The sequence below is a fragment of the Temnothorax longispinosus genome, chromosome 4, assembly GCF_030848805.1.
Source record: "Temnothorax longispinosus isolate EJ_2023e chromosome 4, Tlon_JGU_v1, whole genome shotgun sequence".
Lineage (NCBI taxonomy): Eukaryota > Metazoa > Arthropoda > Insecta > Hymenoptera > Formicidae > Temnothorax > Temnothorax longispinosus.
In genome coordinates, this window is record NC_092361.1 from 19,611,184 (window position 1) to 19,637,861 (window position 26,678).

At 43.4% G+C, this 26,678-nt stretch overlaps 1 protein-coding gene and 1 long non-coding RNA gene across 7 annotated transcripts in view; one reads left to right on the top strand and one right to left on the bottom strand.

The window, feature by feature from the left end:
• Positions 1–26,678, bottom strand: part of Cut (homeobox protein, cut) — a 136,557-nt gene that overhangs the window by 92,982 nt on the left and 16,897 nt on the right. The window lies entirely within an intron of this gene.
• The window catches only part of LOC139812237 (uncharacterized), a 170,322-nt gene continuing 143,902 nt past the window's right edge, over positions 259–26,678 (top strand). The window contains exon 1 of the long non-coding RNA XR_011731838.1: positions 259–312. This is a non-coding gene — a long non-coding RNA (uncharacterized lncRNA). The remainder of the gene's footprint in view (positions 313–26,678) is intronic.

Consider the following 26,678-nt stretch of genomic DNA (forward strand, 5'->3'; position numbering starts at 1 on the left):
CATTGACAGCGAAGCAAAACCCGAAAAAGACCATCCACGGAATGCAGAAGATTTATGTAATACTCTCATGTATCTTTTAATGTATGATAAATGTATCCGTTTCAAAGTGCTCTTTATATTTTAAAAATTCTCTTATAATATGATAAATATTGATAAAATCAATACCGTTTCTCCGTAAAAACAGAACCAAGTACACTAAGATCTCTAATAATTAAAATTTCTTGACGAAGGAATCATCAAATTATTTTCTTTGTTTCAGGTGTATATCATGTTAAAAATTCTGCTGAATTGGATGAAGAGGTACTCGCGTGGGTAAGTCACATTTTAACTGCACGATTATTCTCTCTCGTTTAATTCTAATAAATGATAGCATCGAAAACTTTTCGTCGTACAATCTTAGGGTCGGTTTAATTTTTCGCGATTACCTCGAGCCACAAGAAATACCGTTGATCCCCGGGTGAATATTCGCGCGAAGAGCGAAAGTTATCGGGATGCGAGAGCACCGCCTAGGGTGAGGGCGGGGGGAACCAAAGCAAGAGAGAGAGAATGAAAAACAGAGAAAAAGCGGAGAAAAAGCGAGGAAGAGAAAGAGGGCGAAAACCGCTGACGGCGTCAGGTGCAACGCTGACCCCGACACGTCGCCTGTCAAATCTCTATTTACCGAGCGACCAAAATGACCAAACTCAAACGAACAGTCCGATTCCGATGGCCGACAGCCAATCATACGCCGTCGGGACTTCGACGTTTTTCGCTCCCGGATTTATTCACTGGAATTCGGTGGAACATTTTCACCGTGGAATCGCAAATCGAGGCAAATCCCGCCCTCGGAAGCGTGCCGGCCCGCAACGCGACGAATTTTGCGCAGCCGTTAAATCGGGGCGACGAATTATGCGGGGAAACACGGAGATTCGCGTCGCGGAAAATATTAGGAATTTTTTATTCAACGGCTCGCCGACCGTGCTTGGCTATTAACTGTGTTGTTATTACCGAGTTTTTGAAAACGGGTAAATCAAAAACGGGAAAACGGCAGTGTACATGGAAGAGTGACGGTACACGTTGTATCCCGCAATTTCTTTTTTTCTTGAATCATTCACTAACGCGTTAATATTTGCAGATCCACAAAGTTTATTTAGCAATTAATTAAACCGTAAGCTTTTTTCGGTATATAATTTCACTTTATTCTTATATTTAATTGTAAATTGATTACTATAAAAAAACATTTTTATCTGAAACTTCACGAATCAAGGGATTGACCTAAATTTGTCGTATCACTTTTGTCATGCAGTTCCTTTCAAGATCTTTACTCTCGCGTGACTTCGTGCAGATGTAAAGCTTCCCCAGAAAAAATACAATTCAATTTCCGAATCACTACCGCGCTTTCTTGAACCGCATGATCGGGCGTTGAAACTTCGAGTACCGAAAGGCGAACGATCTGCTTGGTTTACGGGCAAAAGGAGAAAGAAAGAGAGAGAGAAGTATCTGTCAGGTTTTCTCGCAGGCCCAAAGAAAGGTCGGCACGAAACATCTGTTTGACATCCCTGTTTGTCAAGGCGTGACTCGGCACTTGCGGCGCTCTCATACAAAAGCGATCTACCACGTTTGACGAGCGATCCTTTCGTTTTCTCGGTAGTCGACGACGCTACATACGATCGATCTATGAACTCCAACCATTCGCTTGCAATTGCGCGTGAAAATTGTAAACAAAAGTTATCGGGTCGAGTTTCGAGGGGTGGAAAAGTGTGCCTGTGAGCAGATGGCAAAAAAGGCCTAACGTAAAGGTAACGATTCACGAAGTGAATCGTTAAGATTCGATGATTCCGTGTAGACTCTATATCACACGCGTTGTAAGTATGCATAATCTCTTTGAAACATTTAGGTTCAATAGAATAAAAACTTATATCTGTAATTAAAAATAATCGAAAAATAAAACAGTGTATTAATTTATCAAACAATGTTCGATAAATGCGAAGTAAACTTAAGGTTTAATTTTGTAACGCGAAGATACTTTTCGATTAAACTCACTTGTCCAAAACTATGTCAAGAAGAAAAAGTCTCGAGTGTTCGCGTCAAAGTATATAACTCTACTTTCTTGATAAAATTCCAAAGCAACTTAATAGATTTTGTTATCACGTGCCAATGGCGCGTAGATAAACGGCGTGTGAAAAGGGAATGCCGCGGAATTGAAGGTAATAGGAGGGTTAAAAGGTGAACTTGGCTTGTAGGGCATCTAGCCTAACTATTGTGACACGATACCAGCGTGCTTGCCTTTGTATTACGACAACGACGAGGTCGAACTTCCGTCGTGGCGCACGTGGATCACTTGTTGCTGGGATGTATTATACGTTAATCCTATGTAGAGTCATGAGTTATCATTTAAAGCTATCGAGCGACTTTCTTCACTCTGTAAACAGTGTAAATCACTGAAGAGTTACACCATATCTTCAAGAAATAAAAAATAGTTTAATTTTAAAATTAGTACTTCAATATTTCAAATTATTTATCATTTTCTCTCCTTTCTGTAATCTCATCAATGAAGTATTAATCGATATACTAAATTTTAATTTAAAATTTACGTAATGTAATAATTTAAAATTTATTAATTTCTTTCCTTCTCTCTCTATCGCAATTATCAAATAAATATAGATATTATGTAATTAAAATTGATGGAGAAACCCGATAATGACGCACCAAGTTAAAGTAAACTCCATTACAACTTTCGGGACCTGCTGCATAAATAATCCGATAGGCATCTGTCGCGACGCGAGCGAGGAGTATTTCGAAATCGTGAAACGAGCAAAACAAGGACTGACAACAAGTAGACTCGCGGCGTCGCACATGGTCCTAATCTCGGTGAAGGTACTCCGAGAGAAAAATCAAAGGGGGTGACAGACATCTCCGAAAATTGGTTTCTCGTATTCTTCGGATTGCACCGTCTCGACGCGAGCTGCAGCTGAGACGTATCGACTGCACGTGTTCATCTCGAATCCGATCGTCGTCTAAGCCATTTCCTCTCCGTCCACCCCAGTGGGGACTTTGCTTGTTCTTTTCTTTTTCCTTTTTATACGCGGTGCTTCTTCTCGCGTCAACGGGAAAAAGAAAAAGAAAAAGAAAAAGAGAGAGAGAGAGAGAGGGAGAAGGAGAAAACTCAGAGAGAATCCCCCGTGTCTAAAAATATTTTTATGGAGCCCCCGCTGCGATCCCAGGCGAGTGTCGCGGCTGCGCCTAGCTTCTGTTTTGATGACCTCGACGCGCTGCATCGGCTCACCCCCGAATGGGACTGCGATTGTAAACCGGACGGAAGTTCCCGGCTATTAGTGACAAAATATGTGTAATATTTCCGGCGACCCAGAGCGAGCACGACGCGTTGGTACCATCGTTCATTAAACGATACCTACCATTGTCGCGTTTCATGCTAACGCGATCGACACTGTCCGACAGCTACTGACAAAATTAAACAATATCGATTTTTATGGCATTTTAAAATAACTATATAATATAAGCAACATAATAGTGTGATAAAAATTTCTATCGATATTTTAATATCTCTAATTTTGCCTCGATTTTCGCTGGACGAATATATTTCTCGCAATAATGAGGAACTTGTGGTATAAATTACAAATTGAGCTATTCCGTATTAATATTGCTTATTTTTTTATTCGTTACTGATTGTTACAATATATTCCGTGCATAATAATGAGATACTCCGAATATTTAAAAAACGCCAGAATTTTTCTAGCCTTTATGATTTATGCACTAACTGGATTTCAAAATATTTGATCCTCACAAAAATTGCTCGTGCACGAGAAATTGAACAGATCGCAATTAGATCGCGCGCGGAACATTTCGGAAAGGCTGGCCGTATGTATCTCGGCGATCAGTGGCGTCAATAAAATCCATCGATCGTTAAAACGTTAACTTCGAGCGAAGGATAGTGTCGCAATCCTTTATGTTCGCCGATATCGTCGGATCAATTACGATTTCGTCGAACCTCGTCAGGCTTTATCCGGTGCCTTGATCTATGCACCGTCACACAACATAACCGTCATGCCGTTGCGCCAAAGAACACGATCACTCCCTACCACCGCACCTATCAATGTAGCTATGCCACTGCAAAAGTGTCGCTTTGATATTTTTGACGCGGTATTAATAACCATTTTTAACTGTATTCTTCCTCATTTTCCAAATTTCGTTGGCAGTCAATTTTTACAATTCAACGGTATTCTATCTGCATCTTTAAAATAATTGCAATTTAATATAGCAGTATTACGCAGACTGTATAATGTAGATGTAATAATATTGCAAAGACTGTATAATATAGCAACGCGTGGTACACGCCTACGTAGGGGGGCTCGCGTGTGCGCGCACGCACGGTCAATACATCCCCAGCGGCTGTTGGAGCGCGCGCCCGAGCGCGGATATAAAACGCTCGTGCACCAAGAGATAAGCATATCGAGATAAAACCGCACAATATCATTGGTCGGAGGTCTCCCGCGGCCCTTCCACCTCGCCGTCACCTTCCTATCCGCGCGCTGCAGCCGCACACTTACGTATCGGTATCCGTCGCTGCCGCACGTAAGTACCCATCGCGATACGCAATACGTATGTACGAGGTGCGCATTCTTGCAAATACGATGCAGATACGATGCAGATGCGCAAGCGGACGGAGAGAAAGGTGGAACATACGCGATCGTCCATCGTCAAGAAATTGATGAAATCTTCGCGCGCGGGCAACAGGGCGAGAACTGAAAGTTCTACGCAGTTTCATACATCTTAATAATTAAAGAATCGCGCGCGTCGGGCGTTTCATTCAGCGCAACGCACATGGAAGATGAGAGGAAGGCCACACACGTACGCACACATAAGAAATACATTAGGATGAGATAGAGACAATCTCAATGATATAGCAAGCGGATACCGCTCTCGCCTCGTTGCTGCTGCATCTTCTCTCTCACCTCCCGCCGCATCTATCTATAAACATGCCCCGCTCTCGTTTCTTCGTTAGATGCGCTGCACGCCGCTCGGAGTTAAAGTGCTCCGAATGTGTTGGTAAAGGACTCGATCCGCGGTCTTGAGTTCGATGCCACGGCATACACCGAGAGAAAGAGAGCGAGAGAGAGAGCGAGGGGGGGAGGAGAGGGAAGAACATTATAGCAAGATGACGGAGATAGAGCGAAACAGAGAGGTGGGAACGTGTAGCGAACGAGCGGGAAAGAGCGAGAGAATGAGTATCGTGGGTACCGCCCCCTTTTTTAAACCACGCCTACTCTCGATATAATATTATATCCACCTCTACCACCTCCTGTGTGTGCCGTCGTCTCTTTCTCACCGCCGTCGACTGTACACGCGCACCGCGGAACACGTTTATGTAAGACGCACACAGAGAGCACACACACGATACAATGCGCGTATTTGTCACGATAGCTCGCGCGCCGATCCCCCGCTTCCTCTCCTCTCTTTTTTTCTCTCTCTTTCTCTCCTCTGCTAACCCCCTCCTCTAACACCGACTCGTGCTCTAGCTGGCAGCTAATACCTCTCGTTAGATGACCCCTCTCAATTCGCGGCCTCTAATCGCGGAGCATCTTTTCTCTGACAGTAAGAGCATGTGCGGCATTTAACAACGCGCTTTTCAAACACAGTCAAGGTGAACGCTTATTCGATATCTAATAAACGTCTTTGATGCATCTTTCCTATCTTCCCTAACGGATGTGTGGCATAATTTGCATATGTCCTACAAATATATAGCGAGCAACTAATTAACCGTAGAATAACAAATTTTTCGTATCAGATAATTTTTATCTTAAACAGTGCACATATGTAGGATTTATGTCATGTGTGTGTATGTGTGTGTGTGCTACCATTGCAGTATTTGAACGGTTAATCGTAAATGACACGTCGCCTCTGTGTGGCAAGAATAATTGAGGCATTACAGACGCCTGTGTAAGTCTTAAACGCGGATAGCTTAGAATGGTTAAACCCAATTAAGGCGCAGCTAAAGCACGTTTAGCCTTGAACGGGACGACGTACCGCACTGTTACTAAAATCATGCCTGTTTGACGGCTACCGATTTACAATTCATACTCGCGATCCTTAAAAATGATCAGCCACTTATCTCTCTTATATAGTTATAAATGAATATACTAGAAAAAAATAGTAGCCTGAAAATAGAGAGAAAGATTTTAATTCAACATTCGATCGCGAGGAACATTCGTTCCTGTGCAGGTGTTCACGATTACGTCGCAGAATGACACATTCTCGAGAAACATCCGGGCGTGAAGGGAAGTGTCGTCCCTCAAAAAGACTCGCAAAGCGCACGACTGCAATCGATACGCGCTTTCGGAAGCGCTCACTCGCTTACTCGTCGAACGATCGGGCACGTACGTATTAATCCGGCGGCCAGGCAGGAAACGCGTAATTCGACGTTCTTACCGCGGTGTCATCTGTCCGTGGCAGCGTTTTACGTAACCAGGCGACTTTGCGATCTCGACGCGGCGGACGTCCCGTTTTTCTTTTCTCTTTTTTTTTTTATTTCTTCCTTTTCTCGCGATCGTTTCGGAGAACATGTGTCATTTTTAACGCGCGCCTACATTAGATAAGAATGGCAGTAAATCTCTAGGACGTCTATTAGTATTCCGCCTGGTTCGCCAATCGACCGATCCGCGGAATGAGTGATTTGCCGCGATTAGCATTCGCGCGTGTGCTAAGTGATTCGGCGTGTCTGCTCGCCAGCCGTTATCGCGCCGTTACATCATCGATTGATCGATGCCAGCGCAGTTTACTCCCTATCGTATGGATGAGTAAGACGCCTCGGATAATTAAATTATCCTTCTATGATATCGTGACTTTTGCTCTCCCTCTGTCTAACTTGAACGGAGAATAATAAAATTCGTACATTATAATAATTCTGTCATTCTGTAAGAACATTTAGGTCACACGATACCAGCGCTCTCGAGTATTAAAAATAATCATCTAATAACAGTCCTATTCTTATCTACACCGTAATGTTTTTATTTAAGAAATTATTCGGGCGAACGTGTACCGACAATAGCGCGCAACGTGCCCCTAAAACATGCATGCACCTGTGCCGTATCTATGCGTCGAGTTAAAGGGGTAACTAAAAGTGATGTTTGCAGACAACGTGTTTACATGCTAAACGTAAGTGGCTGACTCTCACTCCCTCTAACCGCTAGGATGTGTGTGTGTGTGTGTGTGTGCACGATAGCGCGGAGGATCAGTGAGGATAGAGACTGACAGAGAGCTGTGACATATGTGTGTAAACATTTAACGTGCACACATACATACAGTGTGTATACGTACAATGAGATCGTATCACATATTCATTAGCAACGTGCACCGTAATGTATTATTTTAGTATAAATCAAAGTGTAAATGCTGCACATGCTGCCGATATATAAACTTAACGCTGGAAATCTTTCAAATAATATTATTTACTCTCGCACGTGTGTCAATGTTTCTCCGAAGGAGGGGCGAAGGGAAGATGCGACGCAGCGCGAGAATAAAATATTCATTCGACAACGTGTTATGCAATACGCATTTCCACGGGATTCCGTAATTCCGACGAAAATGATTTCCGTAAAATTTCGCTTCTGAGAATATCGAGTGGCGTGTAAATTGCGCGGCCACTATCACCCTCCGTGTGCACGCAGTGCATCGCGCGTGGCAACCACGTGGTGCGGTTCACCCCTTTCGCGCACCCCACAGCTCTCCCCGGCTCTCGCCTCGTTCTCTTTCACGTGACGAGTGTAAAAAGGAAGAAAAAAAAAGAAAGCCGAACGTGAAGCGCGGAGAAAAAGAGAAACGGAATCGAACGGTCACCGTCCCACCGCGGCGCGGCACCGCAACGGTAGTGCGGATCCTGTTTGCTAGAGGCAAATGAAATACGGAATTCCGCCGGGCGGAAGCGTATCGTGCCGACTCTCAAAAGTGCCGCATCAACGTAATTATCGCGAATTATACTCGGTCATTCGCGCCCGCTCGAGTTTATCCATCCCCCTGGCAAATGATGAGTCAATTTCCGATCGCAATAGTAACAATTGCGTATCAAATATTTCAGCTACAAGTAATTTACCATAGTGATTATAATTAATCGTTAGTACTTTGATAGGGGACAGTCGATTTTGTTTTGGTAAATGGTTTACATACGATGCTACGTTGCTTACACGATATGCTTATAACGAGCATTAATTAACTGTCAATTCTTCGTACTGAGTGCTTGCAGGTGACTGCAAATGTGGAAGCGTGCATTTATATGAATCTATAACACGTAATAAGTATAGATTATAGATATTAATATCGTAATAATTTCCGAATTTTATTATCACACGCGTGTGAGATAAAAAAATCTCTTCAGCAAGACGTGCTGTCGAAGAAGAGCTAATTGCGAATTTAACAGGACGCTTCCGTTTTATGGCACAACCTTCCAAATACGATTGCGACAGGAAGACCAAGGAGAACGAGAAAGTTGACGAAAAGAAAAAAAACGCACATACTTAAACACGCATACACACATCATACAGGTATACGCGCGCGCGCAAACATCCGCGGGATCGTTCGAGCGAAGGAAGACACTCTCGAATTTCCAGTTTTCGCAATCAGGCCCGAAGATACGCGATCATGCCCCGGTAATGGCGGAGGTGCAGTGAGGCATAGATCCTTTCTGACCTCCGTGCCATAATCACGCGTCAGAATGCATCAGGCAGAATCCCCCTCCCGCCCCTCGACCTCCCTATATTTCCCCCCAAGCTTCCCCGTTCCCTCCTTTGCAGCTCCCCTCCCGCTTCTCCCGCAGTGGCTCTCTGCAGGGACTGCAGGCCACGTCCGTTCGCAGATGGTGTTTTAAACGCAGCCATGAACTTGAAGACGTTACCCGTCCTCCTACCCCTGCCGCCCCGCGTACTCCCTTCCGTCAGGTCTCCCCTCGCATGGACATAATTCTCTCGACGATTTGTCTGTCGCATACTGCACGACTCCGCAACGTGGGAATCGCCTTCTTTCACGGACGCGTCGAGTAACGTCAAGTTTATTCGCGGGCCTTCGGTAATCATACTGTGAGGTCTTTTTATTGCTATGTGTGAGATTGGTTGTAGAGGTAGGTAAGTAATAATACGATTTGAGAGAAAGGACGTAACTTGGATATACCCCGGGTACGATCGTTAGCGTGGAAAGAAAAACGGAAGAGCATCGCTAAAGTTTTTGAAAACATTGGTTTCGCTTTTACTACTCATAATTATATCGAGCATTTTTAACGCTGTTTAAATTCTCAGTTTACTTATTTGTAAAAGTTTTGCCGTCAACTTCAATCAGTAATTACATTCGATTGACTTATCGTAGCTGAAACAGTCATTGTTAGGTCGACGATTATAAATAGCGATACTATATCGGAGAAAAATACGCGCCACTTGATAGCGTGGTCATTGTTGAATTAAAGATAATTGATTCTTAGTATTGACAATCAAGACAAACGGTCATGTACGGAGCATTACATAGATTCTAATGTCGCGGTTTACCGCAACTTATTAATTCTATTATGTATTGTTAAACAACAGTCGGCAAGAAATCGATGATCTCTCGTGCTTCTATTACGTTGCCATTTTAAAATCAACCTCGTCAGTTCTGTCAAATTTAGAGCTAAAGATAAGTTTGGGATAACGCTGCCCGCGCACGCGACGTGCATTTCACATCTGCCCGTGAGCCGGGATTAGCATGTCCCTTAAAAGTGTTCCCCCCCGTGTATTCTCGATGCATTGCGGCGGGGGTGGACGGCGAGGACACGGTGACGCCGAAAATGGATCGCGGCAACGCGGATGACGCGACGGGTGTAAACACACTCGCGCGAGGGAAACGCGTACGGATGATGTCGACGCGGCCGGCGATCTATATAAACGTTGAACCGGACGCATATTGCTCGTTAACACACGGCCGGAGGATCACCGGTGAAGAACGGGTCTGAGGCCTCCCCTCGTTGCCGCTGATATATGCGTGCATACGCGTGTCTCGTGCGCTCTGTCTCGGAAAGCCGTTCCCCGTTCTGCGCATTGCCGAGATGAAGAAACGGACACTCGCGACGTGACGCCAAAAAACGAAGCGCATTAGCCCGCCGTATATAAACGCCCGGAGGATACTAAACGGACATCGTTTCAGATGGCTGAAAGCGAGCAAGAAATCACAGCCGATTACACAAATTGTCTCTTCTTGTAAATAACTTCATTTATCCCTCGATCTCCAATCTACCGTGCAATGGAATCTCGTGCGAGCGCGAATGTTTTGCCAGTACAAATGTTCATTCTACATCAATTTATATAATTTCTAATTTCAATCCGAAGCAAAGTCCCATTTTTCCCGTCATAAGTTTCTTTTTCATCCGATTCCTTGTTCGCGATCGTCGTAAGATAACTGAAGTTGAATCCGGCCCGGATGAACACTCGGCTTGAGAAAAGTTACACCGTAACGGCAAGACAGTTGTCGGATGAACGCGGATGGTCCAACCGAAAGGAAAATTATTTAAAGTGAAAAAACTGCTCCCAAGGAGCCCTTGACATCGCGAGCAGCGATGATAGGAACTGGAACTTCGAGTGGGGAAAACCACTTCAAAGCCGCAGGCGCTAATTGGATTTACAACGAGTCAGTCCTTGGGACGTTCGTGGACGAAGTTTCGAGTAGCTGCAGAGGGCCGGCGAGAAATTTCTGCCAGCGTATGTATATACGTGCGTACGTGTAGATGTATTTTTTTTTCTCTGTGGAGAGAGAAGAGGAGATGCCTGATAAGTCGCCGGCCAAATGAACCACGGTGATGACTTTTCTCTCGTTTTCACTCTTTTTCGCAACTGCACTTTTGTCGAGTCGTTTTTTCGTTTCTGAAATTCATTCAAGTTTCACGCCGTATTTGATATTACGAAATAGAGATTTATTATTATGAGCTGGAAACGACGAGTAACGACGTTGTTAATAATTATATTTTGCAAATGAGTATCAGCGTTTTATGTTTTCTCGAAAATGGCACAAGAGATTCGTATCTGCGTTCGCGCACTCATATTTAATAGGGAATATTCAATTTAATTCAAAGATAACGTGTAATCGAAAACGAAGATATAACCTTGACTTTACAAGTATAAGAAGTGTAGATACGTTTTCTCGGATCGTTCCGTCCGATAGGGATCAACAAAAGTCCGAAGACCCAGCGGAGGATATAATCAGCTCCGATTTATTTCAAGAGTCCGGCTCGCTCTGACGATTCGATCGTTAGCGCGTACGCGTCACATTCGACGCTAATTGAAGCGAGAGAGCCGAAGCGGCAATTAAATGATCTAAAACTAGCAAAGAGATTAATCACGGCGTCGCCTGCTTACCGGCGGTAATTAGAAAAGTCCGCTCATTAGGCGCTCCAATTAAAAAGAGTCGCCGACGCGCGCTTCCGTTTGTGGAATAGCGCGAAACATGAGAATCGAATTGATTCGTCGCTTAAAGCGCGCACCGGTAAGAACCCTCCTCGCATTCCGTTCTGGGCTTTCACACGCGCGCGCGCACAGGCTTCGTCGTCTCCTCGGGGCCATCGGCATCGGTGGCTGCACGCATACACGACGATCGCGCCGTGAAAGCGGGCATTAGGTATGCATTCGTATTAGCGCGCGAACCTTTTACCCCCGTTCGCGAGTAATACAAAGGCCGATCCATAAAACATAAAACGCGAGAGGCGAAGGAACCGATATATTATCGGGTAGCCACATTTGTGCGCGCGTATTGTACGTGTGTGTATATGCGCGTGTGCGAAGGAAGAGAGAGAGAAAGAGAGAAGTAAAGTTCGGTTCGGTCTCGGGTGGAACCAGTTTCGGGGGACCAATTCTTTTTTTCAATACCGCTCTTCCTCATCGTCGTTACGCGCCCAGTATCCTCGCGTACGTTCGCGCGATTTGCATAGACCCAGTCGCGCCGATCTGCATATCGGGTGTCGTTAAAATTAGGCGTGGGGCACCGTGGGGCACCCCTGGCATTCCCCCCATGGTCTTCCCCTCCTCGAATCCTACGGGAAAAAGACCAGCCCTTCAATCGCAAACACAGCGATTGGACGGATTGCCGAATTCGTGTGGCCCGCGATAGCTGTTAAATTGTGATTTCTGCGACAGAAAGAGAGAGAGAGAGAGGAGGGGGGACACAGGCAAATGGTAAGCAGTGTAAGCACCACGGTTCTCAAGCTCTGCCTACCTAGTGCTGTAAGGGTGAAATTTAACACATGATCTACGCTTGATAGATCGTACCGGTTTCTTCGAAAATACGTTGCAAGCTCAAGTATCATTTGATCGAAGTAAATCATATAAAATGAATCGGGGACCCTTCAAATTTCTCATGCTTGTACATCAGATGATTACGTATATAGAAAATGTATTGATTTAATACGTTATTAATACGATAAGACTATCGTATTGACAAAGATCCAACTATGTAATAGTCGAGAGTTTCTACTCTCACCATAATAGTTGATGGTTAAGTCAGGATTCCCGAGCGAAGTGTCAAAATATTTCTTCTACATACATATCAAGTACGCGACGACGATTAATAACAAGAGGGCCGTGTGCGTATACACACGTGTTTGCGTTTCCTTGGAAAGTCCCGCACGTGCTTCGCGCAAAGATCTAAGTCGTCGACGGGGATACTCTCTACGAACAAGCTGAGACAGGCAGCAGTATCAATTACTGTCGTCCAACATTGTAATCCAGATATGTAGACGCCATTTACCCAGAGTATTTCCAGTACGTCCAATTGCGAATTTATTTAATCCCTTTTGAATGAGGACCCGCCTCCTTTGTCCGCCTTCCTCGAGTCACTCGTTTACAACCGGAAGCTGGCCGCTGCTCGCTCGTATAATATCTGCCGCCCGAGAGACATTGTATCTAGAAGTACTACGATTGAAATGAATGGCTACACGTGCTATTCGCCTCATCGCGTGTTATTTCGAGCTTCCTTGATGGTTCGGACTAGGTCGGCAGCCCTCTCTTTCTCTCTCTCCTCTCTATTCCTTTCCTATCGTCTCGTTCTCGTGTCCTCCTCCGATCGAGGGGCGACAAAACCCCGCACCTCGTTCCACCTCCCCGCGTCGTACCGGTTTTATGCGTTTCGGAAGCTGAAGAAACAAGAAGAGCGGATCCCCGATCGGGCGTCGTTAAGATAAGACGCGCCGCGACGCCCGTATACCGCCGGAAACACTCTCTCGCGCGTGCGCGCGCGACAGAAGGAGAGGGAGAAAGAGAGAGACAGGAGGGAGAGAGGAGCAGCAAGATCGTGGACCCGAAAGTCATTAGGACTAAGCTCGGATGACGTTATACACGATAGTATACACGGTCAATACGCAACCTCCTTCCCTTTTCTTATCTTCACTTATCTAACGCCTCCTCGACAGAAATAAAATATGCGACAATTTCTGTCATTACTGTAATCCACTAATAATTAATTTATAAGATTTACAACACGTTTTTAAGAACTTTTAGAAAATTCTAAAGATTGCTCAAAATCTAAAAATCTTATAAGATCTGCATATCACGGTCAATAAATAAATCTATCGTATGATATATCGAAATTGCTCGTATCATTGCGTACGCAGGATGAATTAAAATTGTAATCGGAGAATCAGATCGCGCGGTTTCGATTTCATCAGTTTTAAAGAGGTACAAAGGAGATATCGTCTGGTTTTAGTAGACGGTTTATCGAAGAGCACAATTTGCACGGGTATTCGGTTAACGCGTGCAAGAGGCTTCGTGGCTTTTTAATAAAAGACGCGCATCCGTCTCGAGCGTAATTACGAGACGTCGACACGGTTACACGCGCGAGAGGTCCGTCTAATGATCGTATGCGTGCGGGGAGGCCGCATGCCAGTGAAAATTAACCAAACAAATGTATCCCTCATCTCTATGCAACGTCGTTTTCGTTTTACGCCTTATTTGAAATTTACATGATCCTCTAGTAAGAATCTGTGCTATCAATTTTCAGTCTTATGGCTGTCATGTAACAGCAATAAAAATCGGTGTAATCCATGTTATGCACACAGGCAAATTTATATAACTGCTCGTTACACACACGTATCTATATAAATAAATCAAAACGGCGTGCCAGTGACCACCAAATGCTGTCAATCAGACAATTGAATCGTTATCGAGTATTGGATTTGATTAACGAATAAATCACAATGATGGAAACAGAGAGAAGAAATATAACTAAATGGGCCCAACTATATTAAAAGTTTGTAATAATAATTTATATGTATGTATGTGTGTGTATGGGTGAGTTTGTTTAACAAATTTCAAAGTTCAGAGTTTATTTTAACAAATCAACAAATTGCGTTATCGTATATAATAATTACTTATTATTTTCAAATATCAATATTAACCGAAAATCGTTAGATAATGACCGTTCCTTTCTTCAAAAGGAAGCGAGAATAGCGAGATTCGTCTGCAGAATTATATTCGTGCCCCAGAAAACCATTAGCGTCTCCTCCAAGTTAACACATCCTTTCCGATTCCCGTTTACCGGACACCTCGACGCCGCTGATGAGTCCGCTCGGGGGAGCCGTTAGAGACCATTGTTTCAGGTCATTATGATGAGCGACAGTGGGCCATGGCACACCGTGCATACGTGTCACGCATATACCTAAACGCGGCGCGTGATGCGAGCGCATTACCGTAATGGCGTATCCGCTACCATGGATCACATTATGCCGGGGAGTTACCGCTATTTTCGCGCAGCCACGCTTTTGTGCTCTTTCGGTGCGCGTCGAGTGGCGCCGCCGATCATCGCCGCGCGGCGAAAACGCCGCGAAAACGAGCGGCATCCGGCCGCTTAACGGGATTTATTATGCGCCGCAGGAAAAATGAGGGTTGCTTTCTTACAGCGCGGATTGTTTTTAAGCCGCCTGACTGAGCCTAACGGTGACGCCTTAATTGTATCGACTCGCGGGGATCACGCTACAGCATGCGCGAATGTGCAGCCGTAACGGAGCGCATTATGATAACGAGGTGAGACGACGAGGTGATCGTAAATTAATCTTTGCTTAGAAATAGGAAAGAAGGAGCTCTATAATAACTATGTGAAGATTTCAAAGTCTATTGGATTCTAATAGATTCGGATTATACTGAGATAAAAAATACCCGCTATAATCATTAATAATATACTATAATTAGTATTTTACTGTGATTTTTTTAAGGCAAGCATGTATGCAAATGCGTTAATGTCTTAGAAGGAGGAGATACGTCTTCGACTCTATTTTTCAAGGGATTATTTGCAAAGTTACCTTCTGGATTTCCCCGAATTAATTCGTACGGCGCGATCGCGCGGTGCGTCGACATCGAGAATTTAGCATGGAAATGCGCCGGTTGGTGCCGCAGCGCGCAACGGAAGCACGGTTCAGGTGTTACTTATATCCCTTATCACCATCTGACGGACGTTGGGACCCGACGAGACGCCGCGTGGCCCATTGTCCACGTCCGAAACGGACGGTACAAGGTCGTATAAATATCAACCGGCCATATCGCACGTGTGTATCGGCAATTCGCGCGTAACCAACACCCGGTCACCTCCTCCTCCCCCCTTACACACTACGGCACCCCACCATCTCTCTCTCCCTTTAGCTCCTTCGAGAGGAGTCCTCTTCAAGCGGTTCGTGCCTCTTTTACGAGCGCATTTGCATCGCCGACTATATAAGACGAGAACACGTTACGGCGAAACACGACGAAAGCTGGAGATAATCGGCGAAGAGAACGAAGGAAAAAGAAGCGGAGTAACAAACGTGCGAGCAGCGTTGCTTAATAACCCATACTCGTCAATTCGCGCGAATGCGTACGCGGAAAATCCTTCGATGGTGAAACTTTATAAGAATAAAAAAACCTCGTAAAATATGAAGTGTGTAATTTTGCGTAACAATAACGTTACCGTATATTCGCAAAATTTTATATTACAAAATTTATATCATAAATTATTTACAAAAATATATGAGTAATGTATAATACTAATTTTGAAAAAAAGCGTAAATTCGAAGATGGAATGTTCGAATAAAGATTTCGATGAAAGTTAGCAATGTAAAAAGGATTAATTTGAAAAAACTTGATATCTCGAGGCAAAGAAAATCAGTTATTAAAATCGCATTGAGCGATATCGAAACAACCGTGTGGTAAACGCACGCACATTGTAGATACGTTTATGGATAGAAACCGTATCATTGCAATCGGCACACCGATTCTCTACTCGGCGTGTATTACAAGCGACTCGAGCGTGCAACGCGTACGTAATTTTCGTTGATTCTAATTGCAATGAGTTACAACTAGAAAGCGCTCTAATTGAAAGCATTTCGTAAAAGGCGATGGCGTAAAGTTTCGCGCATCTTTGTGCGCCGTGTGATTTTCCGGCTTGATGCGGCGATTCTGGCCGCGAATCGAAATCAAAGTCGGGGAAACGCTTTCGCAAGGAAAGTCTAATGGTTATCGTACGGTATAATCTTTAAACCTCTAATTGCAATTATAGCAGAAGTCGCGTACCTCCCCTGAACTAAAGTCGTTGAACATCACAACGCTCGGTACAGTTTGGGCAATTGACAATGCAAATAGATTTTATAATATTGCTTCAGGATTAATTTCAAATGTACTTTCGTAAAGAGTTTAATTCTAAATGTGATATCATTAAAATAAAGTGTTTGATATTAGAAATCGGTTATGATTAATGACGATTTTCCGCATTGCTTTCCATTCGGAAGACTCCTGCTTGAAACTTGATAGGGGTCTCGCGCGAAATGCGCCATGTAATTCGAGCTACAAAAAAAATTCCATCCTGACGCGAATCCGGAAACTCTCGAGAACGCGCGCGCAGCAAACGCGACACGTTTTGCGTGGCGCGGTCGTTTGTATTGGATTAGTTTCTATTCGATTGGTCTCAATGCAACACTTCCGCAGAGAATCGGAGGCGCGCGAGCGGGCCGGTGCAGCGAGCGGGCGGATACACAGAGGGAGTCGGAACGAGAGAGCTACTTACGGCCGCACGCAAGTATCCGCTTAATACTCGATTCTGCTAGGTATAACATACACATGCACAGGCGCGCACAGACGCATACATAAACACACGAGTGAGCACATGCGGTACGCGTATGTACATACGCACCCGGCCGGGCCGTCTCTTTCTCGTACGCGCCCCTGTATATGTACTCAGTGGTGTACTTATGCGTACTTAGTGTATACTCACGCCGATGCACAGATAACTTCGGTGAAGGTAGGTGGAGAGGCTCGGTGAACACCGAAGTGTTCGAAAATCGCTTTGCTTTACGAGCGTTTACACGAGCAGTCGCGTCGCCGCGTACCTATATAGAGAAGGAGAGAATAAGGAGAGATTTCGCGTAGGTATTTACGCGCGCATCTTCTCGTTTTCTTCTTCTCAGAGAAATTGCTTCCGATAATCAGAATTCGAGAGTATAAATGAGCCGATTAGAAGAAATCGTTAAAATCTTAAAGAAACGAGCAATACCAAAAATTGTGATGTATCGTTAAATTTTAAATGTTTATGACGTGAGCTCCGAGTTACCGCGATACAATTTAAAGTAGGCATCCGTAAATGGAGCTAAATTAAATTTGTTTACTCAATTGGCATGCACGGGATCGGTCGCACCGGGCGCAAAGAAAGTTCGCACGAATTCGTTCATTTGGAAACCAGATAGACCCCTGCGATACGCGCGGAGCAAGACAGAAATTCGATATAACACGATCGTCGTGCATGCCGCCGGTCGTTATCGATTGCCGGTGCATTTTGCAAGTAACGCCCATCGTGCCGCGATAAATTTTCGCGGGCACGTAAGTATGTCTGCGAATCACGTGATCGCATGCGGCGTTTGCTTTGTGAAAAAGAAGAAACTACGGGCGCTATAAGCGCGATTGCGCGATACCGCGATAAATTTTACACCGCCGCGCCGCGTCTGCATCGCGATGCTCCGACGATTCGCCCGAAGATACGCCGAACTATGCTTTATCTCGCATCACGCATCGCGCATATCTACCGGATCGGATGACGCAGGTGGATTTAACATAGGAAAAATGAGGCTCAATGCGCTGTAACGCGATTGCGAGATCCGCCACTAGTGTCTCAATAAATATTGCATACAGTCGAGGTCGATGTATTAATTATTACGATTCTCGATGGATTGCCGCAACAGAAATATTCCGATAAAGCGATTACGGCGCGCAAATTCATGTATCTATGTACACGTGTATGCATGCGACCGCGTATACCGAAGCGCGATCAACACTATCACGTTTTCTTCAGTATTTTCGATCAAGTTAAATATTCATTCGAAAAGTTCATGCTAAAGATAGGAGGAAATTTCGAAGTCGATAGTGGTGTGTACGTCCATCAAATTTCGAAAGATTTATTAAAGACTTGACAATTTCGTAACATTATTCCAAATATAATTTATGTTAATATTTAATGTACATGCGCAATGGCATCACGTATGCGAATATAAAGAATCGAAGGTAAATGCACTGATGTGCAGCTGAGGCCAGTTGTTTTTCAAAACGCCGTTTTTTGCTTTATCCGTAGTAAAAGTATTTAAGTAAAAGTATTTAGTGCAGCCAGCGGAGATGTTACTTACTAATGAAAAGTGTTCATCCATCATAAGCACAACGATAAGGGACAGGTAAGGGACAGGTAAAAATTTGTAGCGAACCAGGGTAGTTTCGGTAAACGTTCCTAGAATCGTTCCCCTCGAAGACCGCGATCAGGGAAAGCGCTTACCGGGACATAAACAGCGCAGTGTGCAAGGGAAGTGGCGGCATTAAGCTTTCACAAATCGCAGTGCAAGATCTAACTCGAGTAAACTCGTAAAATTGCGAGACGGCACTCGGTCGACTCGCCAAGACGTTCGTCTCGGTGAAATGTTCATCGACCTCGAGGAAGAACAATTGTCACGGTAAAGTCTATTTCGCCGTTTGTCACGTTATTATTAGAATTTACAGAATTATTTCAGTCTCTATTCGGATATTATAGACACCGAAAAATAATTTATTACTTAAAGATTAATAATTATTTTCAATCTTTAAATAAATTTCATAAATTTGACTCTCTTTCTTTTATGTGAAAAAAACAGCATTAAGAAAATCAATTAAAAAATCAATAGTAAAATACACTATACAATACGATTTGTAACGAGACTGCCGTTATCAATAATTTAATTGCTAGCATATTTCATACAAGATAGGAAACTAAAAAAAATTACTTCTCGCAGACACAGCCTCATAATTAATTCTAAAAATATAATTGCTATTTTACGATATTTAAATGGTTTTGAAATGCCGAGAGAAAAGACCAGACGCACAAACGTTGCCTAATAGATTTCCCACGTGTCATCGTGTTGTCAACAGCAGACGGTTAATCCTGTCTCCGTGCACGGTGACCAGTGGTTTCCATGAATGAGTATCCGCAACGTGACTTTCCCCGCACACTCGAGCGTAAAGCGTTCTTCGCGATCACCGAGTGTAACTTTCGGCGCGATCGAGCGCGGATCTTTTCCGACGATCGAGAGCGAGAGCATCGACCGATTTCGTAGATACACTTTTAATACGATCGCGCTTACGATCCGGTCCTATAAAGTGGTGACGCAACGGGCGAACGGGACCCCAATAGGTCGAGATGAGAGCCATTGTATAGCAATCTTATAATTTAGACAATCACCGATCAATTGAATGGGCCTTTACTACTGCTATACATGCAACGACCGTACACCGGCGAGAGTGAATGATGAATGAATGAAGGGACAAGACCGAATGAATGGACAGATAGTTGGCTCCGCTTAAACGTTCGTAAATAACCGGCCGCTTCATTCAATTACTTTCAATCGCTTCGAGCCAATAGATACAATTTAGAAAAAAAGGGATCCCCGAGTGCGAGCGCGCCTTACCACTATGCACTTGTTCGCCATACTGAGAGTACAGTATCACAAAAACAGAGTAAAAGTCCGACTAGGTTCAAGCTAATCACTTGCAAATTTATTTTTTAAATCAACGACTATAATTCTTTTTACTGATATTTTGTGAGAATTATAGAAAATTTGACAACATTGTAAATTGACAGTTTTTCCAAATAAATTAATCAAACATTGGTCCATCTTCAACCTGATGACGTCTGTATCAATTTTTACAATTAACTTGCGCTAACTTGAGCGCGTTTGCGGAGTTACGGTCGGTCATTTCGAACTGTAATGGAGCCGCGGTCAAAAAGAAAGGTAGGTAACTCACCCGAGAGGACATTTCACTACGTGCGCGCGCGCGCGCGCGCGCTAATCCTTGGAAACAGGCTTAATTACAGTCGCGTCCGAAACAGGATAATGGGCCGGGCGCGTATATGGCTGTCTCGTGTCCGGCTAACTAGCGTCAGCTCGCCAAATCGGTTTATCGTTCGGCGAAAAGTTCCTTCAATTCTAACTGACTCCGTCTGCTTGCGATACCCAGTCTCACCGAAGTTCTCTACATTAGGCACTTGCGTATTACACCTGCAGTAGCGCAAGTCCGATGTCGCGCCAACTTGCGGCCATTAATTAACATTCTCTCCTATCGCTCACGAAAGTACATTATACGACTTCCAGTTAAATGATTTAACTTTAATCCAGTAGACGGTCATTGTTAACTCTACAACAGCAGCGCATTTTGCCTATACTGTACGATCTCTCCGTGCACTAATTTCTGTTGCATGTCCATAATAATCATTTAAAATGATTAATTGGATATACGGAACAGAGGCAGAAAGAAAATCTATTTTGTCAATTAATTATGTTTACTTTGCGTAATAATAACAGCTGCAAGAATTAATTAAAGATATAATTGCGAGTTCTGGTTTTTTTGTAGAAAAGTCAGGAATTCGAAAGATAATAAGTTACAGCAATACGAACGGAACATGATGTTTGCGTAAACAAGTGCATAGTGACGCAATTGCATAATACAATTCCATCATCAAACCGTGGCTAGAACAGATGAAAAAAAGTTATCTGCATCAGTTACCACGCGCGCATCGCATTAACACCGCGTCGGCGCTTATGTCATGCATTATATGGCGCTTTGCCAGATAAGACAGTAAATATTGATTATCAATAATTTTGATGACGTTATCCAAGTTCGAACGATAAAAGTATCGAAGCTATTTTTAATGAAGAACATCTCGGAATACCTTCAGGTGAAAAAACGTTGAGTAAAAATCGTCGCTGTGAGTTATATCGGACCGAAAGAAGCGACTATTGTCGCAATGACAATGCACCGTCGTTAATATCTCGCTAGAGTGTAGAGGCTCGTCCGATGGATCTCAATTATATGTTAGGCATGAGCACATTTGCCCGCGCACTCACTCGCGCGAAGTGTGAGTCTTATCCGTATCGTTTGCTCGAGCTTCGCGGCTTTGTTATCGTGGCGAGTGAGGAAAATCTGGAAACGCGCAAGATCGAAAGGCCGTCTCGTGGCCCGCGTCGTGTCGACTTAATGGACGCCGATCAGCGGGGGCTCTGGCCTTAGCTTGTCACACGGCCGCGAAACCTGCCGCTCACCACGTCACGTCCGGATGAATTTACATGCATAAAACGAGACGGCTGGGGCTCGGCGATTGTCGATAGCGGGTTTCCTTTTCCACCGATGACCGGATCCGGCTCGTGATCCTGTAGTAGAGGATCAAATCGACCTCGATGATTAGCATGCACAGCCCACAATGACCCCACCATTGCGCGCATTGACGTGTGCGTGCGGCGCGTTGTAGCAAACGTTCGACAGAAGGAGACCGAGGCGAATCTTTCGAGACGTTCGCAGCGCCGAAGACCGTCGCGAATAAAAACCGCTTTCATGTATCTATTATCCATAAATGTGAAAGTCCACGTTTGGATAACGCGATATTCGATACGTCTCTCCTTCGTATGTTGCGACAAATAATAGATAGTCATCGACCTTATTTTATATCGTTCACCCTCTCCTTCTATACCATTTCGCGAAGTGATTCGATATATGATTGCCCTATTCATTTGATGTCAATGCTTGGTCATAAATTTATTATATCAATTGCTCCGACCAAACAATTGAATTGTATCTTTCCAGAGCACATTAGAACCATATATTATACTACTTTATGTTCGTAGTGCAATAAACCATATTACATATATGTAATATTTTTTGCAAATGCTCACGATTATTCGAACGCTGCAAGCACAATACGAATAACCTTTCTCACCGAAACGTTTTACTTTAATATTAAATATGTAATTATATTTCTATAAATCGTTTGAAACTAGACCGTACATAAATTAAAGATTTCATCTGAAAACCAATTTTATTTCTTGGTCAACGTCAATAATAATGTGCATATTTTATTCGTTTCGATCGCATAGTTCCGAATATAGCTTAATTATGGAAAGTCGATCGCGAATATTTACTTGCAAATTGCCGCGGCAATTTTGTGGAGAGAACGAATGGACCATATAGCCCATGTCGGCCAGCTGTCGCCGGCGTGCTATCAGAGGCGAGAGGAAAGCTGGGTGTTTGCCCGCGACCAACTTCCGGCTGCTTATCAAATGCTCTTCCGTTCGACCGTTCGTTTCGGGTATTCAATTGTGGACCCGCAATTGCGCATTCCGCGCGAGGTCCAGTTGTTTTACACGATTTACTGGCGCGCCGGTAAATACATAACGTGCCCGGCGTTACGGAAGTGATCTTCTGCGGATTGTCGGAATCTAACTAGTTCAAGCATTATGTCGCAGCACTTGGAAACATGACGGTTGGTTAAAAAATAAAAAAAATACAAAACACATTTATCGTCGTTGCTTACAGTTTTTTCGTTGCTTTAGAGCAGTGTTTATAAGGCCAAAACAGAATCGTTAATATTCGGATGATGATCAATGAAATATTCATTTAGCTTCAACCTAGTAACATCTATCAAGAACTATTTAAAGACTTTCAATATCCATTTAATCAATAATTAAATAAAGGAGTCTCATATCATTTTGCTGATAAATTTGCCAAACGGAGTCACAGGTGCATCGCATATTATGGTCGTACATGATTAATTAATTAATTAATAATAGAGTGGGGTAGAAAATAGCGTTCAATGAACATATGGCGTCGTGCATGCTAATTAAACGTAATCGCGGGAAAAATAAAATATAGAGTAATACCATGTTCCTTGCTAATTATACACCACTTAGAAAAATGAATTAAGGGTTAAGGGTGTACGAGTGAAATGAGGTGGAAATATGGCATGTAACAGGTTCGCTTGTTCCGCGAGCGCTTGTATTCGTCTGTTATGGCAATCTCCCGTAAATTATGTTTCCCAGGTAATTGCTCGCTCGCTGAACTCCTCGAGTCAGCGACGAGCATCCCCCTCCCCCCCTCTCTCTCTCCCTCTCTCTCCCTGTCTCTCTCTTCTTCTCCTGGCCGTTTTACCCACCATCTTTCTCCCTCGCGTTTACCCGCTCGTCCGCGTCCACTTCGCACGTCTAATAATCATGTAAAGCAGCTCCGGTTATCTGTCTGCAATAATTGCACATTGTCGAACGTAAATTCATGCGTGCATCGCGCGCCTGCGTCGGTAAACGGACAATGTGAAGGCGTGCAAGAACGCAGACGTGGTGCCTCCCTCCTGCGACGCCCTCCGTCGTCGTTGCCATCGTGACGTCGACGTCGGGAAGAAGGAATAAGACGTCGGATTTTTTCGCGGTGATCGTAAATTCCGCGCGCGTAAATAAACCGCCGATATTAGTCACCGTTCCTCTCTGTGTGTGGACCTCTGTCGTTCATTTCGATCGGCTGAACCATTAAATTCTGAATTATAGTTCTTTGCATGACCTTTTTTTATTTCGTGATTATTTGATCGTTTGACGATTTACTTAGGTCTGTAGATATTTACAAAAATTCACTAAAATAATATTTACAAAATTTTTAAACACTTGGCAAAATTATATTATAAATATATATATAATAGAGGAACATGAGAGAATTTACGAGGATGCGTGAAAAAAAATCGAAATTTTTTCAACTTTTAAATGTTTATATAAATGTTTATGATAGATAAGATAGTTATAACAAAGAAAAGCTGCATTCCGATATTCACTGTCAGTACTAAAAATCTATATTTTACGTATACTATAAATTTTCAGTACTGACAGTTGCTGATAGTAAATATCGGAACTAACGGAGTCTAAAATTAGCAGAGATACACTATCAAGTATGAAATCAATTATTCGCGCGCTTAATAAATCGATTTGAGGTAATTCCTATCCTGTATGCGGAATGTTATTAGGATATTGAACAGAACATGCGGTGCGAAAACTTTTGCGAGGCGCGAAATCGAATCCGCCGAGTAAATTAGCCCAGGCGCAATGATCGCGCAGTTATTGCTCCCTTAAATCAGACGCGGCCGAATACGAGATACGTTTGCGGCCAAAGTTTATTTAGCCTCGCTTTACGGCTCACTCCGAATTCACTTAAGCCCGAATCGCTGCAGGAATCGCCACGATGTCGTCCCATGCGATTCGGAATTTTGGAACCGCTCCAAGCGACCTTTGAATAGTTTTCGGAAGCGGGAAGGAGCAGAGGGGAAAGAGACAAAGAGGAATAAAAAAGGAACAGAGAGAGTGAAAGATGGAGGGATGGAAGTAGGGACATACAAAGAAAGAATATGATCGTCAATCGGAAACTCTTCTGCTATAAAAAAATGTATATATGTATATGGCAATGATTATTCAAATATGAACGATTCAGAAAAAAATTACAAAAACTGCAAAACGCTATACCAATCAAGAATTAAAATATTAAAATTGCCGATCTCTTAATTTGTCATAAACAACAAATATTTTACTGCAATCTATTTTACTGCATGCTATTAATAAAATAAATTATTATGACCAGACATTGTCATTACGTTTCTACATGCATTGAATTTTGTTTATCTTATATTGTCCGATGTTGCTTATTCTCATTTCTCTCTTCTGGATGCTCCGTCCCTGCTCTTATAGCGATTCTTTCAACGCCGGAGGTCCCGAATGCGAAGCACAATAGCGACTGGCATTCGAAACTCTCTGCACGCTTATTCGAAACATCTTCACGAGGAAGAGCTTATTTTACATTTGTCTAGCTAGCTTCCCCACTTGATCAAAATTTGACGAATAAATTATATAACAATACGCTATTTATGCGCTCTCCAAATTCGCATAAGAAAAAAAATTTACACTTGTTTCATTTAATAAAAAAAAAAATATTTTTTATAGGGGACTAAGAATGCCAGAAATATCCATTATCAAAATTGCATCTTATTCTGCAGACATTATAGAGATAGTGTGAATTTCCTTTCGCATAGTTGATTCGTAATGTAACGTGTACGTATATAATAGTAATTAGTATGCGTGACATTACATACGAACTAAAAGAGCATAAGGTTCGAATTTCGGAATCCAGTGGGTTTGCCAAATATTTCTGCTATCGTGTACAGGTCTCGCGAGTCTCGCGAGTCTCACGAAGGTTCGTAGTTCGCGACCCGCATATGTCCCATGGAGGTATGCGCCTCGCGTGCCTGGCGCATCTGTTGCACACGCGACGCAGACAACTTGCGACACTACCAACACGTTAGAACGTTCGATGTTACACGATGATCCGTTCGAAATCCAAATTTTAAATAAAAATTGATTTTCTTACGTTACGTACACAGAATAATTTACTTCAACGCGACACACACTCGGTATAATTTGCTAAACGAGCAGCCGACGGACACGAAAGTGTCTACAGTGCCAATTTGCAATTACACTACCCAGGTATTATTCGACCACACACATACCTACGAGTCCTCGCATCGAACCGCGACTAAGCCTCAAGTTTATGGTTTCGGCGTGTCCAGGTCAGAGATCATACGCGGAGATCATCCCGAGAACCTCTTCGGAGTCGATTGTGGAAGTACGCGCGTGGGTGCAATCGGGCGAGCCGTGGGTTCGGGACTTTGGGTCGTAGGTCACGTGGGTCGTGTCGCGATAATTAAGAGGTATCGCGCTTTGCTAGTCGAAACGCAGATATAATATACGGAATGAAGCGGGGCAACGTTATCTGCGCGTGTAACGTGAAACGCGCGGATTGTAAATATGCTCTTAGATTTCACAAGGAGTAGCCTCTCTCTCTCTTGGTGTATTCTGTAGATCTTGTTTACGGGGATGCGCCGGAACGGTCAATGGCTTATTGACGTCCGTAAGACAGCTCGACAAATATTTGCTCGAATCTCGCGACGACGTTGTACTAGATGACTCGTGTAATGGTATACACACGCATACTTTGCGCGAACACTGAAAGTATTCGTGAGAAGGTGCTATACTCCGGCAAACTTTAAAACCTTTCACAAAGTTTTTATTTCAAGAGTTCAGTTTTTGTAAGACGAATTGTGTGAAACTTGTGAAAAGTGAATTTAAATTACCTTTTATGAATAATCAATTTGTATAATAACGGAGCTATTTTGTTATAATAATACAAAAATAATAAAAATATTCTTTTTGTTAAATTGTAACGTACAATTAATACATCGGCAGAATATTTAAGATTCGATGACCCGCGAAGTGAACGCTTGTGCTCACTTTCACCAGCGGCTTACTACAGAGTCAATCGACAGAGAATGACGTTTCCAGGCCTCCGAGGGGGAGA